Here is a 14,044-nt window from a genome sequence, read left to right as displayed (position 1 = left end):
GAAAACCTCTCTAATTGCTGTCAGGGTTTCAATATAGGCAATATCGATGCTGACAACAGCACATTTTACTTTTCTTCATAGATTCAACTGATATGAAATGTTAATTAATATTCAGCATTTTTCATACAAATATATCAAATGGTGATATATTAACTTTAAATTCAAAGTGTCTTCCAGTGATGGCATATAAAAACATGTTCAGTGCACTGCCCTCCTCCAACATAGAAACAGAAAGTCTTTGGTTGGCCATGATATTTATGCACGGTTCTTTCATTAACTCAATGACAGGAACACACTTCGGTAATCCCGTCGTGACTGTGAAATTCTGATGGCCATGGGATTGGTTGTTGGTGTATCTCACTGACTGAGGACTCCAGACTTTCCACTGAAAGGAAGCGTAGCCGTGCAAGCCCACTAGAGTGTTGGATGTTAGAAGAGGAAAAGCTAAAAGCACAGGCATGACAGCACCAACCACAAGCATCCGTGCTCCATCATCTCTGCTGTGGTGGGCCGAGGGTCATGGGATCGGGAGCTTTGCAATTTCTCACTTGGCAACATTCTATTTGATATAGACCTTTCTCATTGGAAATCAATTTGCTGCAGGAATCATGGACAGCTACATTTAAAAAACATGACTCTGTCATTTAAATAGAAAATGCCTTTTGACTCTTATTTTATACTAATTTTACAATAGAATGGAAACATGCATGCTTTATTCAATTTATTCAGTTGACAGAATAAACACCAAACCTTATTTCATTTGCTCTGAGTGCTTTCATTATATCTACACATGTATGTTTAACAAAAATTTACCATTTTAGATGAATTGCTATAAATTTTTAGTCTTTCTATGTCTACAAATAGAGGTAATTTAAATGTCTCTCACATTTATATTAGTTATTAATTTTACAACATTTTTTCCTGAGAAAGTCATCAAAGCCAGAGATGCCAGTGAATAAGATTTTCTGTGATCTGGTAAGCCTTTGAGATTATCATTTAAATAATACAGGTTGTGAAAGAAGGTACCAGAGGCACTATTTCAAACAGTTGTCCCAGTGTCTCCCTACTCTCAGAACATCATGACAGTAAAGCTCATTCAGTAAAGCTCAGTCTTACTCTTGTATCAAAACGATGAAATACCTCTATCTCTATCTATCTCTATGCATCTATCTATCTATCTATCTATCTATCTATCTATCTATCTATCTATCTATCTATCTATCTATCTACCTACCTACCTACCTACCTACCTATCTATCTATCTATCTATCTATCTATCTATCTATCTATCTATCTATCTACCTACTTCTCTCTCTCTAACACACACACACATATGAGAGAGAGAGACAGAGACAGAGACAGAGAGACAGAGAGAGAGAGAGAGAGAGACAGAGACAGAGAGACAGAGAGAGAGAGAGGATATTCCCTACTGCAATGTGCTGATCAGAGCATCCATTGCTTGTTCCCTGATAATCTAGATTCTGAAGCCTGCAGTTACTAAGGAACTGTCAATGGTCCCCTGTTTCTTCATCAGTGCTATATGGATCGACCCTTACATTCATCTCTGTATTTCTCATATTGTGGTCAGACATCACAATGATTATCGCTGTGGATGTATTCTCACCTCCATTCTTGTTCATAGGCTCAGAAAGTGAACACATTTCTGTAATGTAAATTTTACTCACTACCTTTAGTATTTATCTGCATTAGTTTCAGTTCGCTGATGGTTGGATGTGAGGCTTTTACTGTGCACTCTAAACTAGGTTACCCCTGATAGACACTTTCATTGTGTTAAGTAAATCTGCAAGTTGCTATGCAACCAATTTGCCTGTGAATCTTTTTCTTCTTCTTGTTTTACTCTCGGGAGTCTTCTGAGCCTGAACCTTCCCCATACATGCAACATAAATAGTGGACACTTTGAATTATGTTTCCTCCCATTTTGGAAGCCAATCTTTTTTAAAACCACATTTCTTACTGCTGAGAATTCCTTTCTCAATTATGTTTTATCTCATTTCAATTATCTTGTTTATGCCTCTTGTAGACAGCCAAATTATCTCAGCTAGAAATTTGGCTGATGAGATATACAGTAATTTTCTAAAGCTTAAGTGAAAAAATTGTGCAGAATTATACAATAGAAACCTGAAATAGTTTTTCTCCAAATTATTAGAAATTGTTTTAAAAAGTTCATATTTTCTTCAGTATATAACAAGATCTAAGCATATATTCTAAGAATGTAGAACCCCCGTTAGTAAAACAGCATCTCGCCTGAATTGTCCTCATTAAGTAAACATTTACAATGAAATATCAGCAGTTTTCATTAAATAATAAAGACAACAAAACTTTTAAAAGTTATGTTTGTAGTCAAAGTTTTAGGATTACATTGGTTTTTAGAACACGGATAATTACATACCTGCAATTATTGTGCTTGGGAAATTGGAATTCAATACACTTGAGTGAGAATTTCATTGTCATGATGGCACTCGAATTTAAAAGTAGGAATCTATGTTGTTGTAAAAAATTTTAAAAAAATATGAAGTTGGCCTTGGACAAGGACTAAGTCATGGATTTAGAGGCACTATCACTTTAAACATTTGCTGCAAGCAGACCTAGTTAATCCCATTAAACCATTCTCTGCTTGATTCCTGCCAGGCAACCTATTCAAGTTGATCTTAGATTATCGTATTGTGTGGACCATAGTGGCCACTATATTAACTGTCTTTTGAAAATCACATTGGATATTTTAAAATTATTCTGTGGGTCCTTATATTCAAAAATATATTTTCGTTTATATAAATGGTTATAAAATTGATTTTTCTATACAAAATAGTAGGTTTGCTGTGTGACCATAAAAGATCAAAGTACTTTTTGAGGTATTTGTAGCACATTGTGTCCCTTAATGAATGTGAATATGAACATTCATGCAGCATTGCATAGAGAGAGCCCATGCTGGGACCAGGCATCAGTAGAAAGAACTGGGCTATTCACACCTACTGTGTTACTTCCTACCTATGTAATGTTCAACTTGTCTAAACATTGAAGTTTAATCTTATGAATTGTTTAAGGGATTTTAATAGAATTTTGATTCATAAACATTATGCAATATACACATGAAAAATTAGTCGCCTAGAAAACTTTAAAATATTTGCTATTTGATTAGATTTTTTAGTTTCATTTAGCAGGGCAGGTGTTAAATTAACAGCAGTCCATTGGTATTTAGTTCTCAAGGAAAAATTTTTTATGAATTTACCAACCCAATCTAATTTTGTAAATGACTTTGATAATTTTACATCCCTAAAACACTTAGGGCTACAATTATTAAATAGAGCATACATGTGTGTTTATATGCTTGTGTATGATATATGTATTTCTATGTGCATATGTGCATATGTATATGAATATATACATGTACACTATGTATCTTTGTGTTAAAATATGTATGTTCGCAGCTCTGTGTGTGTGTATATATACATATATTTATGTGTATCTGCATGTGTGTATTTGTGTGTTGGTATGCATGTGTATGTACATATATTTGTGTAATTATGACCATGAGTTTTAATACGGTATGAAAATGGTATCCTTTTCAAAAAGATAGCATTTAAATGGGCTTCTGGGCTACTAGCTGCATCCAACACTGAAAATGTTCTTTTAAGAAATATAGGAAGTTGGAAAGATCTCCTGTGCTCACCGATTGGCAGGATCAATACAGTAAAAATTAGCCATTTTGTCAAAAGCAATCTACAGATTCAATGCAATCCCCATCAAAATCCTAAGTCAATTCTTCACAGAGTTAGAAAGGGCAATTTGCTAATTCATTTGGAATAGCAGAAAACCCAGGATAGAGAAAACATTCTCAACAATAAAAGAACTTCTGGGGGGGGATCACAACCCTGACCTCAAGCTCCATTGCAGAGTAGTCATGATAAAAACTGTGTGGTACTGGTACAGAGACAGGAAGGTAGAATTGAAGACGCAGAAATGAACCCACACACCTATGGTGATTTGATCTTTGACAAAGGAGCTAAAACAATCCAGTGGTAAAAAGACAAATTTTCAACAAATAGTGCTGTTTTAACTGGCAGTTAGCATGTAGAAGAATGCAAATTGATCCATTCTTATCACCCTGTACAAACCTCAAGTCTATATGGATCTCAGACCTCCACATAAAACCAGATACACTCAAACTAATAGAAGAGAAAGTGGGTAAGAGTCTCGAACACATAGTCACAGGGGAAATTTTCCTGAACAGAACACCAATGGCTTATGCTCTAAGATAAGAATCAACAAATGAGACCTCATAAAACTGCAAAGTTTCTGTAAGGCAAAGGACACTCTCATTAGGACAAAATTGCAACAAACAGATTGGGAAACGATCTTTACCAATCCTCCATTTGATAGAGGGCTAATATTCAATACAAAGAAATCAAGAAGTTAGACTCCAAAAAAACCAAATAATCCTATTTAAAAATGGGGTACAGAGCTAAACGAAGAATTCACAGCTGAGGAATATCAAATGGCTGAGAAGTAGCTAAAGAAGTGTTCAACATCCTTAGTGATCATGGAAATGCAAGTCAAAAACAACCCTGAGATTCTACCTCACACCCATCAGAATGGCTAAGATCAAAAACCCAGTTGACAGCTGATGCTGGCAAGAATGTGGAGAAAGAGGAACACTCCTCCATTGGTGGTGGGATTGGAAGCTGGTACAACTACTCTGGAAATTAGTCTGGCAGTTCCTCAGAAAATTCAACATAGTACTACTTGAGGACCCAGCTATATCACTCTTAGGCATATACCCGAAATACCCTCCAACATATAACAAGGATATATGCTCCACTATGTTCATAGCAGCCTTATTTATAATAGCCAGAAGCTAGAAAGAATCCAGATGTCCCTCAACAAAGGAATTGATACAGAAAATGTGGTACATCTACACAATGGAATACTACTCAGCCATTAGAAACATGACTTCATGAAATTCTTAGACAAATGGATGGAACTAGAAAATATCATCCTGAGTGAGATATCCCAATCACAAAAGAACACACACGGTATGCACTCCTGGTAAGCAGATATTAGCCCAAAAGCTCAGAATACCCAAGATAGAATTCACAGACCACATTAAGCTCAAGAAGAAAAAAGACCGAAGTGTGGATGCTTCAGACCTTTTTAGAAGGGGGAATAAAAATACTGACAGGAGAACTTATGAAGACAAAGTGTGGAGCAGAGACTGATGGAAAGGCCATCTAGAGACTTCCCCAATTGAGGGATCCATCCCATATAGAGACATCAAACTCAGGCACTGGATGCCAAGAGGTGCACGCTGACAGGAGCCTGATACAGCTGCCTCCTGAAAGGCTCTGGCAAAGCATGAAGAATACAGATGTGGATGCTCACAACCAACCATTGAACTGAGAACAGGGTCCCAAATGGAGGAGTTAGAGAAAGGACTGAAGGAGCTGAAGTGGTTTGCAACTCCATAAGATGAACAATACCAACCAACCAGAAACTCCAGAGGTCCCAGGGACTAAATCACCATCCCAAGAGTACAAAGGGATGGACCTATGACTCTGTCCGCATATGTAGCAGAGGATGGCCTTGTCTGGGAATCAATAGGAGGAGAGGCCCTTGGTCCTGTCAAGGCTTGATACCCCAGTATAGGGTAATGTCAGATTGAGGAAGTGGGACAGAGTGGGTGGGCAGGTGGGTAAGGGAACACCCTCATAGAAGCAGGGGAGAAGAATGGGATAGAAGGTTTTTGGAGGGGAAACTGGAAAAGGGGATAACATTTAAAATAAAAATATCCAATAAAAGAAAAAAATACACTGAGGTTTTAACTGGATGGTAATCTAAATAATAGAGCATTTGAAGCTATATCAAAATTTGATTTTATATATAAAATCACCATGCTGAGATTTTTAATCTACAGTTGTCAAGTATTATGATCTGTATAAATGGTTTTTCTTTTTCTAATGAAAATAATCTATATAGAATCTTATTGTAACTTCCTTTGGATCTATTGCTAATATTTTATTGGTTATACTATTATAAAGGTAAAAAGTTTAAAAATCCATTTTTATTCTTCTCTTGTGAAAATATGATTTATTTTGCACACAAATTTGAATACTTTTCTAAAACAAGAAAAAAATCATATATAAGCCTTGTCTATCAAATATTCTAAAACTTGTGTTTAGAACAAAAATTAAAATATTTTTCCACCCTTCTCCCATCCTGTAATAGCATTATGCAAATGTTTTAATCCCCCGCCCACCCAGTAAAATCTTTGTTTATACAAAGGCCCCTACTGAAGTCTAAGATTGTGATAGCCTGAAGCAATGATCTTTTATTCCTTGGAGCAGTGAGGCTCCTCCATTTCCTGTGCACAAAGTATTTCAGACTATCCAGCTAAATAGAATAGTGAGTGAGGTCAAACTCCAGACAATGGGGAAAAGACACAGAACTCACCAAAGTTAGAATAAAACACAAAGGTACTTTTTCCCTCAGTATTCATTTGCCTTACTAGATCTCACACTCTTAGTCAAAAGGAATGTTTGCCTTGTTCAGAAATTTTGGTTGGAATAATATTCTCTTTCTTTGTGACTTACTTCTAGCATTATATTTCAAGAAATTGCTGAAACATGACAGAGATTAATAACACTTTAAAATACACACACGCGTACACATGCTCACCCACACGCACCCCGCACCCCACACACACATCCCAGCAAGAGCAAAGTCCTAATAGTACTATGGGAAATCTTTAGTGCAACTGAAAGTTTTCAAATTTCAGTACTTTTTCTGCCTGAAGCATATGAAGTGGAACTGCAAGGACTGAGAGATACTGGGCATAAAACTCTAGACATATCATTTTTCCTGCTCCATTTGGTTGAATGAACTCTACTTAGGACCAGTCAATATTCATGAAGATCAGACTTCAAATGTAGGTGAGACTGAAGGGGAGCCTATGGGTATTAGCCAGCCTGTGTGTTCCACCCTCTCTCTGCTCTCAAAGTCCCACTTAGGGACTGAACAGGTAAAGCAGCAGCTGGGAAGGTAGAAACAGGATTCCTAGAGCTCGATGAACAGCCAATCTAGATGAGGAACTGAGCTCTGGGGCCAGTGAGAGAGCATGTCTCAAAATAAAAAAAAAATGTGGCGAGCAAACATGGAAAGAACTCAGTGTTAACCTTCACAAGTACAGACACATGTGCACTTTCACATGAATGCATATACTATACATAAAAGATAGTAAATAATACAACAATAGTATATGTACAAACAAAAAATAGAGAATTAGAAATATATATATAATTGTATATAACTATATATGCTTTTGTGTATATATGTATATTTTTATGTATATATTTGTATATATGTTTTGTATATATGTCGTATATGTAGTTTTATATATACACATTTTATATATTATTTATAAAAATAACATACTTTTATATAATTAAATTTATACAAAATTAATGATATATAACTTGAGAGAAAATAACATTAAAGTTTATATTGGTACAATATGGTTTGTATCTTAAATAATCAGTAAATCAACATCTACTACTTCATCCCAGGAAATTTCCAGACGACCTGAGAACTTAATAAAAAATAAAGAAACTAAGGACTAGTCAGAGGAAAATAGAATTTAAAATAACCTCAGATGGGGGCTTGAAAGACTGTTCAGTGCTTGTAAGCTCTTACTACTCTTTCAGAGGACCCAGGTTTGGATCCCAGCCCCAACAAGGCAGATCACAATCTTTAAGAACTAATTACAGATGATCTAATGCTCTCTCTGTCTTTCTTGAGCATGGGGCATGCAAACAAAACACATATGTAAACACAAAACCCCACTCATACATGTAGTATAAATCTAAAAACACAGTATCAAGGGAGAAATGGTTTTACACATGAAACATGATTTTTAAAGTCTTAGATGGAACAGAAATTTCTTCAAGAAAAAAGTCAAGGTGTGAATGGCAAGTAAAGACTAATAATTTACAGTTCACATCACAGCAAAGTGATTAAGCCACGAAACTGGATAACCTTACAAATGATAGCTAAAGTGTAACCTATTTAAAAAAGAACAAAGTACTATTTAGTTTTTGACATTGAATAAAATATATGTTAACACAATTTAAGGATCAGGAACAAAACCATAACATTGATTCTACGCTATTAATGAGGACCTTAGAAAATAGGCAAATAGAAAATTTTAAAATTTCTGTGATCATAAATGACATAGTTGAGCGGTTACATAAATCAGGATGAAATTAAAAGGTCTCTTCAACTCTGCAATTGCAGTCTAGGAATGTTGCTCACAAGTATAATCAAAACATAGGTAGATTGATGAAAGTTCAAAGCTGCTCTTTTCAGCACTGAGTATCATAAAGCACAATTTCCAATAATTGAAAAGCTCTATCAAAAGATAAATAAGTATTTTCATAATATTTAAGTTCAGAAAATGGGATACTGGCAAGTTGTAAGACGAAAAAACAAGAGGGAGAGACAGAAGGTTACAGGAATAGAAGCAATGAGACAATTAAAAGGGAAGGGAATTGAGTAGGAACAGAGAGGAAGAAATAGAATGAAAGACTGATAGATTTCAGCACATTGATGCAGAAAACACACCAGGTCTTCATCAACCTAAAGTGAATTATATATTTCTAAAATGCCCAAATAACTTGATTTCTGTTATGCCAATACATCACAAGGTAAGTTCACAGCAATGGCTGAATTATTAAAACTTGACTGGCATGGCAATGTGGGTCATGACCTTAGCACTTGAGACAAAAAGATTGCCATGAGTGCGAAGCCATTGTAGGCTATGTAATGAGTTACAACTGAGACAGGCATGCAGAAGGCTCTATCAAAACCAGAACCAGAACCAGAACCAAAAAGAACCAGAATGGGTTTTGTCAGAGAATATAGCTCAAACTTTTAGTGTAGGGGATTGTCAGGAGGCGGGGTAAGGGGGAGGTGGGTCTGGAGGGGAACACCCTTATAGAGTGGGAGGGGGAGGGGTTAAGGAGCTGATGGACAGAAAACCGGGAAAGAGAATAACATTTGAAATGTAAATAAGAAATACCCAATTTTTAAAAAATGGAAAAAATTAAAAATTAAAAAGAATAAATAAGAAAAAAGAATACTCATTAAAAATAATTGAAAGCACAAATATTACAGTGTGTGTGTGTGTGTGTGTGTGTGTGTGTGTACTTTTTAATACATATAAGCAGAGCAAATTATGTTAGACACTTAAATAAAACGTTTTAGAAATGTTGATTCATTTAGGCCTTAGAAATGGATTGGGAGATAAAGCACTTGCTGAGCAAGTCTGGTGGACCAGGCTCAGTTTCCAGAGCCCATGTAAAGATGAACGTACAAAACTCATTACACAAAGTTGCCTTCTAATCTCCACATATGATCTTATCACATGCAAGTCCACCCATATACAGAGAAAATAATAATACTAAATAAAATTAATTTCAAATAAAATATCGTGTACAAATATTAAAATAGTCACAAGCTACCTGAAGTATCAAGTCTTGTTAAAAAAAAGTACACTATACAAGTATAAACAAAAATTTACTGAGAAGTTTGTTTATATTTTTCTAAATTTCTCTTAGCTATGACTTGAGAAGGCTCACTCTCACACTTCCACATTAAATCCACTGGAATTCACTGCTTTGCCTGAGATATTTGAAGAAAATTCAGCTTTATATACACGAGGAAGGAAAAATATAGTTTGGTAATCTATCTAATAATTGTGAATATTTTTCTTTTTCTTTGATACCACATTAAAGCAGGGAAGATTAGTTTTTATTTTTCAATAAAAGTAGCTTCTTCAATTTTACTCTAAAATCCAAATTCTTCCAATAAATTTTCTTTCCTGCATGTTTAAGTCTGTGGATTGTCTTGGCCTTCACATGGTTCATTTCCTCATGTACTATTTTATAAAACTGTGCATTGATCATTTCAAACATTCCGTCTCATTAAGCTATGCTGATTATTCCAAGTGATGACAGATAATGCTATTTAATTTCAAACTTTTATGTTAATTAATATCAACACCAATTTCAGCAAAACAAAACTTTTCATTTATTACAAGCTATCAAAATCGCATTGGTGCTTGCGAAGTTCTACAACACTAAATTGAACTTGAATTTTTCTGATTTTATATCAGTAAATACTGTCAAGCCGTTTCCCCTGGTGTAGAGCAACTCTGACAAATAACTAGGAATTAAGGCTATAATTTATCTGACAATTGTTCTGTGACTTCAACCTGGTGCTTCGGTCATGAGGGAGAGGAGTTCACATAGAAAGTCACATAATCATACAAACTGCAGCACTCAGCAGAGCGTGTTTGTACAATTCCCATTGCCTGGCACAGAATACGAAAGACTTAACAGGGACTGACAGTTAATTAAGTCGGCTATCATTACCGCTTCATTAGGGGAAATTTTAAATGAGCAGTGTGCTACTGCTTTGCTCCCAAACGTGCATGACAGAGATGATCCAATGCCAGCGACTACAGTTTGCTACCACTGTGTTGATTTCTGTTAAGATGTGGACACTGATTTGCATTACCAGTGTATCCCAGCTTCTAGTTCAAGGGTTTGTTTGAATAGCTTATTTCATTTTTTATTTAAATTCATTTTTAGCTTTTCCAGTTTGGTGTAATACAGATTCTAAAAGTATATTATGATTCTTTAATATCCTTGGTCTTTCTCGCAATGTCCCCGTTTTAATCTCTAATTTTATTGGTTTACATCTTCTACCTCTATCTCTTGGTTAATTTGGTTAAGGGTTTGCCAATCCTTTTTTATTATCTGTGAAGCAACTCTTCATTTCATTGATTCAGGGTACTGCTTTTTGTGGTTATTTGTTTGTCTCTGTTTTGTTAATTTCAGCCCCAAGTTCCTTTCTATCCCTGTTTAATCTCTTTGGACATTGTTTCTTCTTAGTTGTCTTAGATAGGGTTTTACTGCTGGGAAAAGATACCATGACTAAGACAACTCTTAGAAAGACAACATTTAACTGGGGCTCAGTTCATTGCGATCAATGTGAGAACATGGTGACACCCAAGCAGGAATGGTGCAAGAGGAGCTGAGAGTTCTACAACTTCATCTGGAGGCTGTTAGCAGCACACTTGCTTCCAGACAACTAGAATGAGGATCTTAAAGTCCATGCTCACAGTGACACACTTCCTCCAACAAGGCTACACCTTCTAATAGTGCCACTCCCTGGGCCAAGCATATGCAAACCATCACATTAGTGTTCTAGATACTTTACATATGTGTTTAGGTTATTAATATATGACCCCGCCAGGTTTTTAATGTAAGAATATTATGCTGTCATTTTGCCTCTTAAAACTCTTAACTTTGTTCAGAGTTTTTGGGTATGATGTGTCTTCATTTTTATTCAATTCTAAAAGTATTTCGTTTTCTTCTTCACTTCTGTCTTGATCTGGTTTTCATTCAGTTATTCAGTTTCCATGAGATACAAGTGTTCTTGTTGATATTGAACTTTAAACTGGTGGTCAGTTCCACTGTAGGCAGTTACTTCAACTTTCTTATATCTGCAGAGACTTGCTTTGTGTCCCAATAGATGGTCTATTTTGGAAAAAGTTCCATAAACTATTGAATAGAATAAATATTGTTCTTTGGTGTTTGGGTGGACTGTTTTGTAGGTATCTGCTGGTTTAATTTGATTTATGACATTATTGAATCTAATGTCCCTGTTTAGTTTTTGTCCTTAGGTCCTGTCCATTGGCGATAGAGATTATTGAAGTAACAACTATTATCTGAGGCTTAGTATATGATTTTCAGCTGTAGCAGTGCTTATTTTTATAAACTTTAATCTCCTTGTGTTTAGTACATAAATGTTTAGAATTATAATATTCTCTTGGTGAATTTTTTTCTTTAATTAGTATGTAGTTACTTCCCTTTCTCTTCTGATTAGGTTTAGTTCAATGTCTACTTTTCACATCATAAAAGAGTTATTGTGTGCTTCTTGTATGCATTTACTTAGAATAACATTTTTATCCCCTTTACCTCAGGTTAATCTTGAGTTGGTGATATGGTGTGTTTCTTGGAAAAAGCCAAAAGACAGATCCTGTTTTCTAATCCAAACACAGATCCTGCTTTTTAATCCACACAAGTTTTCTTTGTTGTCTTCTCATTGCAGAATTTAGGTCATTATTATTGAGAATTATCAATGGATAATTTATACTGATTTCTGTTATTTTGCTCTTGTGGAGTGGATTTCTTCTACCTTTTTTTTTTACTTATAGCTTTTGGATTATTTGTTCCTTCTGTTCTCTTGGGGGTGGTTAATATCTTTAGACTGAGAATTTCCTTTTGGCTCCTTCTGCAGAGCTGGATTGATAGAAAAGGTTACATTTGGTTTCATTGTGGAACGCTTATCTTTATCCTTCCAGTGCAAGTTCTAGTTTCTCAGGGTCTAACAGTCAGGTCTGGCATGTACAGTTTGTAAATCATTCTCTGAGGCCTTTCTGGCATTCAGTCTCACTAACAAGTCTAAGTCTAATGTTCCTGCCTTTATATTTGGGCTTTTTCTCTTTCAGCTTTTAATATCCTTTCTTTATTTTGTGCATTTAATGTTTTGATTATTATATCTCATGAGAAGTTTTCTTTTTTCTTTTTTTTTTTTTGGTCCAGTCAGTTTTGTGCTATGTATGCATCTTGATTAGTATCTAATTCTTTAAATTAAAGACATTTTCTACTACGATCCTAATCAAAAAATATTTTGTGTGCCTTTGACCTGGGGTTCCTCTTTTTTCCCAACAGGTGGGCTGGAGGAGTTGCTCTGGCAGAAGAAAAGTAGCATATTGAATAGCACTCCAGAGAGTCTGGAATGCAGGAGGGAACGGAAGCCACTTTCACCCCACCAGGCCAAATCTAATGGCTGTGGGGTTTCTGAGTTTGTACGAAGGCACAAATGAATGGATATTGTCTAGGAGGAATGGTTGATTTCAACCAGAGAACACGGAGTAAGTAGACCCTCTTTCATTTATTTCAAACATTTTAATACTTAAAAGATAAACAAATAAATTTTTTTTTATCACTGAAGTGGTAGCAAAGCAGGAATTATGAGTTGAGAGGAAAAAAACGTCTTGATTCAGAAATCATTTTTAAAACCATTTTTAGAAAAAAAATCACTTAGCTCTCTTTCTGGGTTTCTAAAGCTATTGGTAGATATTTTTAAAATATAAAATGCAGATTTTATAGACATCTATATTGGACTGTTATATCAGCACAAATATTGTAAAATAATGTTCTCCTATAAAAAAGTATGCATAGCCATATATTTTCAAAGCATTGCCAACCCAGGTGATATTGTTAAACTACAGAATGCTTAATGTTTGATATGTGCTTACATTTTTAAAATATATCTTTCATTTGTGAGTGTGTGTGTGTGTGTGTGTGTGTGTGTGTGTGTGTGTGTGTATCCCCACTGGTCAGCAGAGGTATTTGATTTCCTGATGTTGGAGTTAAAGGTAATTGTAAGACACCAGATATAGATTACTCTTCTGAAAGAACAGCACAGTCTCTTAAACACTCTCGGATCTGTAACATTTCCCCTTTTCTGGTTGTTACTTCTAATGTGAAAGAGGGTAGTAGCTATTGTAGAGTGTAAGCTAGGGTTCAGTGAAACCGCTAAACTAGGCTTCGCCATGGTTGGAAAGAAGGTTTAATAGACATAGGAAACTTCACACAGCCATGTGTGGTGTAGATCTCTCTGGTGGTAGAGATAGAATAGCCACAGACATTTGGTAGAGTCCAAAGTTGTCATGGCTAACTTGGGAACACAGAGAGCAGTATCAAGAAGGCAAGGAAAACCTTGACAGTCATAATAAAGAGAGTTGGGTAGCTGCAAGGAGAAAGGTAAGCAAGCTAGACTACTTAGGTTAGAGTAGCAGTGAGGTAATGAGAAGAACTAGGAGGCAAGGATGGGGCTTTGATATGCATTATGAGTATTTGGTAATGGTGATAAACATGATATCTGGTAATGGTAATGTGTA

The 14,044-nt window shown here is 35.5% G+C and overlaps 1 protein-coding gene across 5 annotated transcripts in view; it reads right to left on the bottom strand.

Moving 5' to 3' along the window:
- Edil3 (EGF like and discoidin domains 3) overlaps nucleotides 1–14,044 on the bottom strand; it is a 536,979-nt gene that overhangs the window by 152,488 nt on the left and 370,447 nt on the right.

The sequence above is a fragment of the Rattus norvegicus genome, chromosome 2 (assembly GCF_021556685.1).
Source record: "Rattus norvegicus strain SHRSP/BbbUtx chromosome 2, alternate assembly SHRSP_T2T, whole genome shotgun sequence".
Classification (NCBI taxonomy): domain Eukaryota; kingdom Metazoa; phylum Chordata; class Mammalia; order Rodentia; family Muridae; genus Rattus; species Rattus norvegicus.
This window is presented reverse-complemented; position numbering and strand designations above follow the sequence as displayed.